This window comes from Hydra vulgaris, chromosome 15 (genome assembly GCF_038396675.1).
Source record: "Hydra vulgaris chromosome 15, alternate assembly HydraT2T_AEP".
NCBI classification, from domain to species: domain Eukaryota; kingdom Metazoa; phylum Cnidaria; class Hydrozoa; order Anthoathecata; family Hydridae; genus Hydra; species Hydra vulgaris.
In genome coordinates, this window is record NC_088934.1 from 30,640,626 (window position 1) to 30,650,000 (window position 9,375).

The following is a 9,375-nucleotide window of genomic DNA, read 5'->3' on the forward strand; positions in this document are numbered from 1 at the left end:
TTGAGTTTGAAAAAATAAAAAAGTTTTTATTGAGTATTAAACAACTCATTGAGTTTTAAATAGAATTTAAAAGCAGATAAAAGTGTTTCTTTGAAATAGGTTGCAATGTATTTTTCTTACAAAGGTAAAGTTAGAATGAAAAAAAAATTCAAGCGATGCTATTTAAGGAACGCAAAATTTTTTTTTACATGTTTTGAAAAATTTTAACTTTAATTTAAAACTTATTTTGTTAATTTTTTAAATAATTACAATGATATAAATAATTACAATAAGAATAAATAATTACAATAATAATAAATAATTACAATGATAATAAATAATTACAACAATAATAAATAATTATAATACAGTTACAGTTTTGTTTTTGAAAGTTATTATTAAGTTATAAGTTATAAATGAGTTTTGTTCTGCATTTTCAAAATTATAACCTTAAATTAGAGCTCTTTGCATTTTAAATTCTTCATAATTTTCATAATAGCAAAAAATTTCCTTTTTTATTCATTCAGAAGCATAAAGTTATATTATCAAAAGCAAGAGATTATATTATTGAAAAACAATGCAAATAAAGTGTTCAAAAGATGACTCTTTGTAGCTAAGTTATAGCAGCAACAATAAAATTGTCAATTACTTCTACATATTTGTTAAAGTAAGCAATAGTTCAAAAGTAATAACAAAATGATTGTTTTGAGATGGCCAATAGTGGAACCAAAGACTACATATGATGGATTGAAATCAAACTAACTAATTTTGTTCAGTGCAGAAGTGAGCAAACCCAGATATTGGCAGCAGCTCAGAAGCCAAGTTAAACTTCATGGTCTTACTAGACCTCTGTTTTTAGAATATTTTTAAATTCTAGTTTTTGTAATTTTCATTAGCTATTAAAAAAAAATTAGGAGCCAAAACTTGCAAAAAATATACACAGAAAACATTACACAAATACACAAAAATATACACAGAAACAAATTCTCGATAAAATCAACAATGCAGAACAAAAGTTTTGGCATTGAAAGGATTGGTTCCGATTTATAATTTATAAAAATATCAAGAGATGTAACCTAATGCACTTCAACTGAACCAAACTTGGTTTAGTTGAAGTGCAGTCTGAATTGAATTTAACTTAAATTAACTTGATCAGAATGAGCTCGTGGCTTACAATTTTTTGATAATCTAAAGCACAATGCCCAAACAGGAATTGCTGTCTCGAGGGGAAACAGCAAAATCTTTTTTAATCATAGCCTGCTTATTACCTCTCAATATGTTAAACTTGTTTAAAGTTTTATCAAAATATCTAAATTTCATCCAAGTTTTATCTTGCTAAAATGAAATTTTATTACTGGTTTACCTTAAAAAAGGTCACATTAAGAGTTTTTTAGCTTTAAAATATATTTTATTATTTTCGAACAAAATATTGATTTTAATATTTGCATTTTCGAAGTCTGGAAACAGCTTATTTTCTCTTAATTTATAAAAATTTTATTTTTAACAAAGTGCTTTTCTAGGTAGTTTTTTTTGTTTTTGTTTGTTTTCATATTGATTTCATTCTTTTCTCCTTACTTGCGCTCTATTTGTACCACAAGCTTGTTTTTATTTATTAACTTTAAAAAAAAAAAAAAAAATGAACTATTTATTATTTTTTGATATTGGTTTGAAAATTAATTTTACATACATGTTTTTAGAAGTGTCAGTAAATTTTAACAGATGTAGATTATATAGCTAGTACTTGACCCAACTTAACTATATTATCAGCCGGAAAACAGAATTAAAATTTATTTAAATTTATTTCTTGTTTTGCTTAATCTGCTTTATAAAAGGTTCAATTAAATCGGATTCACAACTTCAAAAAATAGTTTAAGAGCAGAAGCTCAATATTTCTGTTTTGTTCAAAGCCTTATATTCAGTTAAAGTTTTGCAAATTGCTCTTTCCATTTCTATCTGCGGCTCAACCATAGTTGAATAAAATTCCATCAAGTTTTTTATAATGACATTTTGTGACAGTTCATGCTTTACCATATTTAAAATGGAACTATTGTGAACTATGGACTTTTGAAAACTGATGAATCTCACAAGCTTTTTCGAATTCTCTAGCATATCATATTAATCTATCTTTCACTGTTCAATTACATATTTGCTCATGATTTTCATATTCATTTCATCATCATAATTGTCAGTTTAAATGAATTTAGCTCTTTTCTTATATTATGTACTGTACACATATGACTTTTTTTTCGCAATTTTTTATTTTCGTTATTTTTTTGTCCTTCTTATCCCTATACTTGGGCTCTATTTGTAACTTGAGCTCTTTTCCACCAATTTACTTTTTAATATAAAATATTGACTTTATCTTTTTGAAGTAAAAAATAGTTTTAAATATGTTTTTAGAAGTGATAGGAAACTTTGGCATGATTTTACATGCTTACTTGGCATGATTTTACATACATACATAGATTATAAAACACAGTACTCAAGCCTATTAAGTGAACCATATAAGGAACTGAAAAAAATCACTTAAACTATGGTATTTATTTTAATTTTATTTTTGAATTAAGCTTTTCTTATAACTGTTTGACTTTCTATTAGTTGCTTTTTAATTACAAAACCTTTACAACAAGTTCAAAAATACTGTACGATGTACATTAAATTTCATGCAAAAGTTAATACTGCTCATATCAGACAACTTGACATTAGTAGTTATTGTGATTATTACTCAATGGGAAATAGTAACTATCTACCGATTACCTTTATTGCAATATTTGAGCAATTTTTTTTTCGCATTGCTCCTTTATTTTGTCTTTTATTTAGTCTTAAAAAGTTACATATTTATGATAATAATTGAACCTATACTATTGCGATTTTATTAAAACATGTCACGATCGGGACGTGTTGATTAGCAGCTTTGTAATTATTGATATAACTATGATGTATTGTTAGTTACATATCACAGCATTGTAGCTAGCTGTAACATCTCAACTACAAATCCGTATTCATATTTATGTTGTATACTGAAGTAATGGTATAGTGAAAGGCATAAATGTGAACAAATATTATATTATAAATGCCTTTCCTAATAAAAAATAGGATTTAATATCCTACTTGAAAGTAATAAAGATTAGTGTATATATATATATATATATATATATATATATATATATATATATATATATATATATATATATATATATATATATATATATATATGTATGTATATAGTTTCGCAAAATTCTGCATTAAATATTTTAGTTTCATCCCATATTTTTATCAAACTAATTGTCATTTCTTTTAAATTGTATATTTTAAAAGCGATAATATTCACTACATATGCACAATATTATTGTGGATATGTAGTGAATATTGTCTCAAAATATTGTTCAAGTTATAATGGAAATTTAAAAAAAAAATTAGTAAGAGTAAAATAAGTAAAAGTCATAAAACGTGATGTTGTAAAAACGTGATGCAAAAAGACTAAGCCAAGATAAGTTTACCATATTAAGTCAGAAGGGATGCCTAGAAATGCCACGGAATTCATAGCAGACATTCCAGAGCAACATTTCTGATGGATGTTTTTGAAATGAATGTTTCACTTAAGGTCATTTCATAAGTAGTAAGAAACTATTAAAATATGGTGAATAAAACCAAAATAAAAAAATGAAAAAAATACATTTTATTATCAAGAAAGTCAAATCAGCAAAACCAGGTTACAAACTTGTTTTTACCTAATTAGTTCTTTTTCAGTTTTAAATATTATTTCAATAAGATTTTGCATTATAAAAGATCAACCTTACTAGTTTTTTTAGTTTTTTTAGTTGATCAACAGCCAACTCTATTGGATTTTACATTTTACAGCAAAAACGTTTAATTCAGTCTATGCTTCCAAAACCATCAAAAAAATCTTCGAAACTTGCTTGTTCAGTAAAAAAAAAACGGAAATTTCAATGTATTCTTAGCCAAAAAAAGGTTCATAGCTTAAAGCTGGATTTCCTCTTCAATCAGATATTAGCTAATTTAAATCAGATATTACTAATTTTAAGTATAAACCATCTTTGCTAGTTAAATCTACTTGGAATGAAGCTATAAGAACTGACTATTGTAAGTTTTATTAATCAAGAAATGATATTGTCAGAAAAAAAAAGAAAAAAGCAGGCAGAGCTAGTGGTCAGCTCCTTTTTTGCTTCTAACTTTAAAGTTAAAAAGACTGGAGCTATTCATCATGCAAGACTTTTCGGGAAGTCTACCAAGCAAACATGTCAGCGTTGAATCAACGTGTTTTCAACGTTAAATCAATGTTTGTTTTTGTATACTAAATCGCAGTGAATTTAAACGTTGAATAAGTGTTGAAATTGTAACGTATTTAAGCGTCTCAAAAAAAACGTTTATTCAACGTGGAATGGACTTACGCAAAAAGCCACTTTAAAGACGATTAAAAATCTACGCTTTATCAAGGTTAAAAATAAACCGCTTTTTAAACGTCATATTTTCAACGTTGAATGAGCGTATAAATTTCAAGGTATATTACCCAGACGGCACATCTGGTTTTAATCTCGGAATTAAAACCCGTATAAACACGTGTTTGTTACGATCCAGGCGTAAACCAAAAACACGTGCATTTCACGGGAAGTTTAACTGGAGTTTTACACGTGTTTTCTAAGGTTTCAAACACGAGTTTTTTATCTTTTAAATACGTGTTTTTGAGGTTTTAAACTCGTGTTTTAAGAGGTTTCAAATTCGTATTTTTTATTGTTTAAAACGGACTTATAGCATTAAATAAAGTTTCCTAACGGAAACTTTATTTAATGCCTTAAGTTAGTTCAGGCATAAGTTTTCCAAACTTATGCCTGAACTAACAGCTGTTCAGCACGGTTTAATGATAAACCAAAAATACGTAGGTTTTGTTAGACACGTTTATAGCTTTAAACATGTAAACCTTTTTTTATATATACTACATTATATTTACGACAATTTTGTTGTATTATTTTTGTTTTTTAAGGTAAATTATTTTACAATATTACTACGAAGAAAAAATAAACAAAGAAATAAAAAACCAAATCATTAAAAATAAGCTAATAAAAGACGCTTGGCACATGGTTACCATACATAATATTTAATTTCGATTGATCGCCTCTTCCGTCATTATAAAATCTAAAATCGTATAACAATACGCTTTCGCATTTTTACAAACAATTCCAGTAGCATCGAATGTTCTTTTGAATTTTTCTTAAAAGTCGGGTCTCGAACTTTACTAATTCCTCAATTGAGGTAACCAGTTCAAATTTAATTTCATTCAAATCTTTATCTAAAAACTATTGCAGTAGCCCAAATTTCTTTTTATGTAATGGTGTGACACAATCATTTTACGCTAAAATATGGCATCATCCACGGGAGAGGTTTCGTTTGTCTTATTTTTTGGTCGATCTGTATTGGTAATGGTTTTTGATGATTCGCCTTAATCTATTTAAAAAAAAACGAGTTTTATAATAAATAACAAAATAAATGATTATCTTAGTCTATTGTTTTGTATTGTACCTAAGTAAATGCACTATAAAAAAATGCTGTTTGGAAAAACCAGAGTGATGATTCGATGGAAGAGTAAAATTACTTTTTTCCTTATTAATCACGCTTGTTTGTGTATGTACATTTAAACGGAATTGACCCTTCATTCTTCTTTTCAAATTGTTTTTTAGAGCCACCTACTTCAACCTAAATAAGAGACGCCCTTAAAGAATTTATGAAACCCATTAAGAAACATAATTCATCAAATATACTATTGTACTTTATAAATATTATAAATTTTTAAATTAAATGCAAATAATTTATTACTTTGGAAAGACCCAGAAGCCCGAGTATTCACAAGTATTTTCATTAGCATTTGTACCAGGATGCAAATCCTCTCTTAATTGATTTTTGCTTATAAATATAGAAACCTTTAAAGGTTGATTCGAAACCATCTCATTTAAGTTTTGTTGCTTGTTAAAGTGCAAATATCCTGTTTTAAGATAAATTAGACTAATATACACTCAAATATAGGTAATAAATATAAACATAAGTTATACATAATAATAAAAAAAATCAAATTCACACATGCCCCCTGTTCATTAATAGTCACCTACCTTAATCAACATTAATATTATTATCTTCATTAAGTTTCTGAAGTCTTCTATAAATATATTGTCTTCATCTAGATTATGTGATAACAGTAAAACTCCTAAAAGATAAAATTTGCAAAAACAAAATTTACCAGAAATATTAGTGTCATTTTAAATTTTTTGAAGTTAATAACTAGAGTTTCAATACGAGTATTTTCATTAACAGTTGTACCACCATTAATATTTTTTCTCATTCTCTTTTTCGTTAAACATGTGAAAAACTTAGTAGTTGACTTTTAGTAGAATTAGTAAGATTATTTTAGTAAACTATAAGTAAGTAGAAGACTTATAGTAGAATCTTTTCAATTTATGCTTTGTTGCTTATTAAAACCCACATATTCTGGTTTAAAAATGTTATATATATATATATATATATATATATATATATATATATATATATATATATATATATATATATATATATACACACACACACACACACACAAACAAAACAAAAAAAGTTCACCCTTACCTTAATCAGTAAAAAAATATCATTTCTGCAATCAGATAGACTATGCAAGAACTTTTCTAGATGGCTTCGGCTCATGCCATATTTTTTATACTGCTGACTCATTTTTGTATCTTCTCAAACAATTAAAAATTAATTTAATATTTACATAATAATTTTCAAATATAACCAATTGATTTACAGATAAGTAAAGTTACTTACGGACAGTATTTTGCAACAAAGTATTATTAGATTTTGCTGTCAATATTGGTAGAGAAAGTTTATTGAAGCATAGGTAGTATTGGTGCAGCCTCGCAGCTGGAAGACGAATTTAAACATTCAGGAAATAAATTTCCAGCTAAGGCTGATCGATATTTTTTCATATATTCTTTCTACTATGCTAAACTTGTTCTTTTCATTTTTATTAAATAATTATTATTAATAGGATATCCTATGGCATTTAGTACACACACATTTATATAGGAACAACACTAGTATTTTTCAAACATATAACAATAATAACAATACTAATAGTAATAACAATAATACTGTTAACACAAAAAATGTATTTTATATATATATATATATATTTCATCGCAGAAATAAACACACATATACAGATACAAATACACACAAATATACATACGGCGAAATAAACACACATATGTGTGTATATGTGTACATATTATGTATACATAACATATACATTTATTTATAAGTTTATGTATGTATGTATTTATATATCTATATATAACTATATATATCTATATATATATATATATATATATATATATATATATTTTTATATATATATATATATATATATATATATATATATACATATATATTTATACATACATACATAACATATAGACTTTTACATACACACATATATACATATGAATACATAAATAAACACATACATATTTTATATATGTATTATACATACATATATAAAATTTACATTGTACAAATTATATAGATACACAAGTGTGTGTATATAGATACACGTGTGTATATATATGTGTATATATATACACATATATATACACATGTATATTTATATGTGTGTGTGTTTGTGTATATATATATATATATATATATATATATATATATATATATATATATATATATATATATATATATATATATATATAAATATATATATATGTGCATATATATATATTTGTATGTATATATATATATATATATATATATATATATATATATATATATATATATATATATATATATATATATATATATATATATATATATATATATATATATATATATATATATATGTATATAAATATATATTTATATGCACATATATATATATACATGCTAATACTTAACAAAAACTGAACTTATTTAACATATAAATTTTCTCGACAAGTGTTTTCCTGAATGTTCTTGTTACACACTCTAAAACCTTCCGAATAATAAAAATGCAATAAATTTGAAAAATCGCGTGCTTTTAGTAATGGTTTTACATTCGTTGCGAAAACTTTAGATAATTTAATACTCCATTTTTGTAACTGAAAAACCATCACTAAAAACTAAAAATCCAAACTGGTTTTTTGGTAAAATATAGTAGTAAATTTCACGGAATCAAAACCTTATTCTTGACACGTGTTATTCTTAGTGTTTTCGTGAGTTTTAAACACGCAACAGAAACCACGCGTAACTTTTAAACGAGTTGTGCCGTCTGGGTATCTTCTCAAAAACTCTCGTTTATTCAACGTTGAATAAATTTACGCAAATAATCACTGTAAAAACGTCGCAAAGTTTAAGAATTTATCAACGTTAGACATTAGCTGCTTTTTTAACGTATATAAGGTATTCATGAAACAGCGTTTATTCAACGTTACATATACCAACGTTTAAAATGTGGTAGTTAAAAAACGTTGAAAAAGTGTTACATTGCCAACGTTAATAAAACGTTGATTTAACAACGTTGAGGAAGTGGCACATTGAAAATAATTGTTTCATTATCTAGCAATTACAAAAACAAATTGCCGTAAAGTAAAGACAAGGAAAACTTAATAAAATGCATACAGAAAGTATAAAAAAAAAATTTGAATAAATTTATGTTTTATAACATCTTTTTATTGCGGCTAAGTTAAAACGTTTAGATATTGCATCAAATTGTATATAATATACATCAATCTCAGGATATATTCGATTTTTTCAGGTTATTTTTGTTGATGATTTATTCATTTTAAGTTGACCATTTTAATAAACTGCAAAGCTGTATTAAGTTTGTTATTTCTAAGTTAAAAATAGCATTTAATTTTAATTAGATTCAGATGTTTGAAGTAATAACAAAATTTTTAAATTATATTGAGTCAGACTAAATTTAGTCTGTTAATTGACTCCATTTTTTATTTATTTGAAAAACTTTAAACACCTTACGCTAATTATCAAGCAAATACTTAATTACAAAATCTTCGATCAATAATAAAAGTATGAATCATTAAGTTTTTTTTGAATAAAAACATTATTATTAAAAAACTCTAGTTTTAATAAAAAAAGTAAGTAATCCTAAATATAGAGTTAGTGTTGTATATTTAATTCTAACATTTATTCATTATCATATATTTCAATTTATTTTAAACATATATATTTCTGCATGTATATATGGGTAAATTTATAAGTATATATAAAAGAAATATATAAACTATATATATGTATATATATATATATATATATATATATATATATATATATATATATATATATATATATATATATATATATATATATATATATATATATATATATATA

General features: G+C 24.6%; 1 long non-coding RNA gene across 2 annotated transcripts; it reads right to left on the reverse strand.

The window, feature by feature from the left end:
* Nucleotides 1-5,074: 5,074 nt before the first annotated feature.
* Nucleotides 5,075-7,032, reverse strand: LOC136091598 (uncharacterized). Of its 2 annotated transcripts, XR_010644107.1 has the most exons (5): nt 6,808-7,032; nt 6,102-6,196; nt 5,812-5,977; nt 5,518-5,691; nt 5,075-5,442 (listed from the first exon to the last, which is right to left on the reverse strand). It is a non-coding gene; the product is annotated as an uncharacterized LOC136091598 (long non-coding RNA). The 2 variants fall into 2 exon arrangements; XR_010644106.1 differs by lacking the exon at nt 6,808-7,032 and having other exon boundaries at nt 6,102-6,248.
* Nucleotides 7,033-9,375: the final 2,343 nt, after the last annotated feature.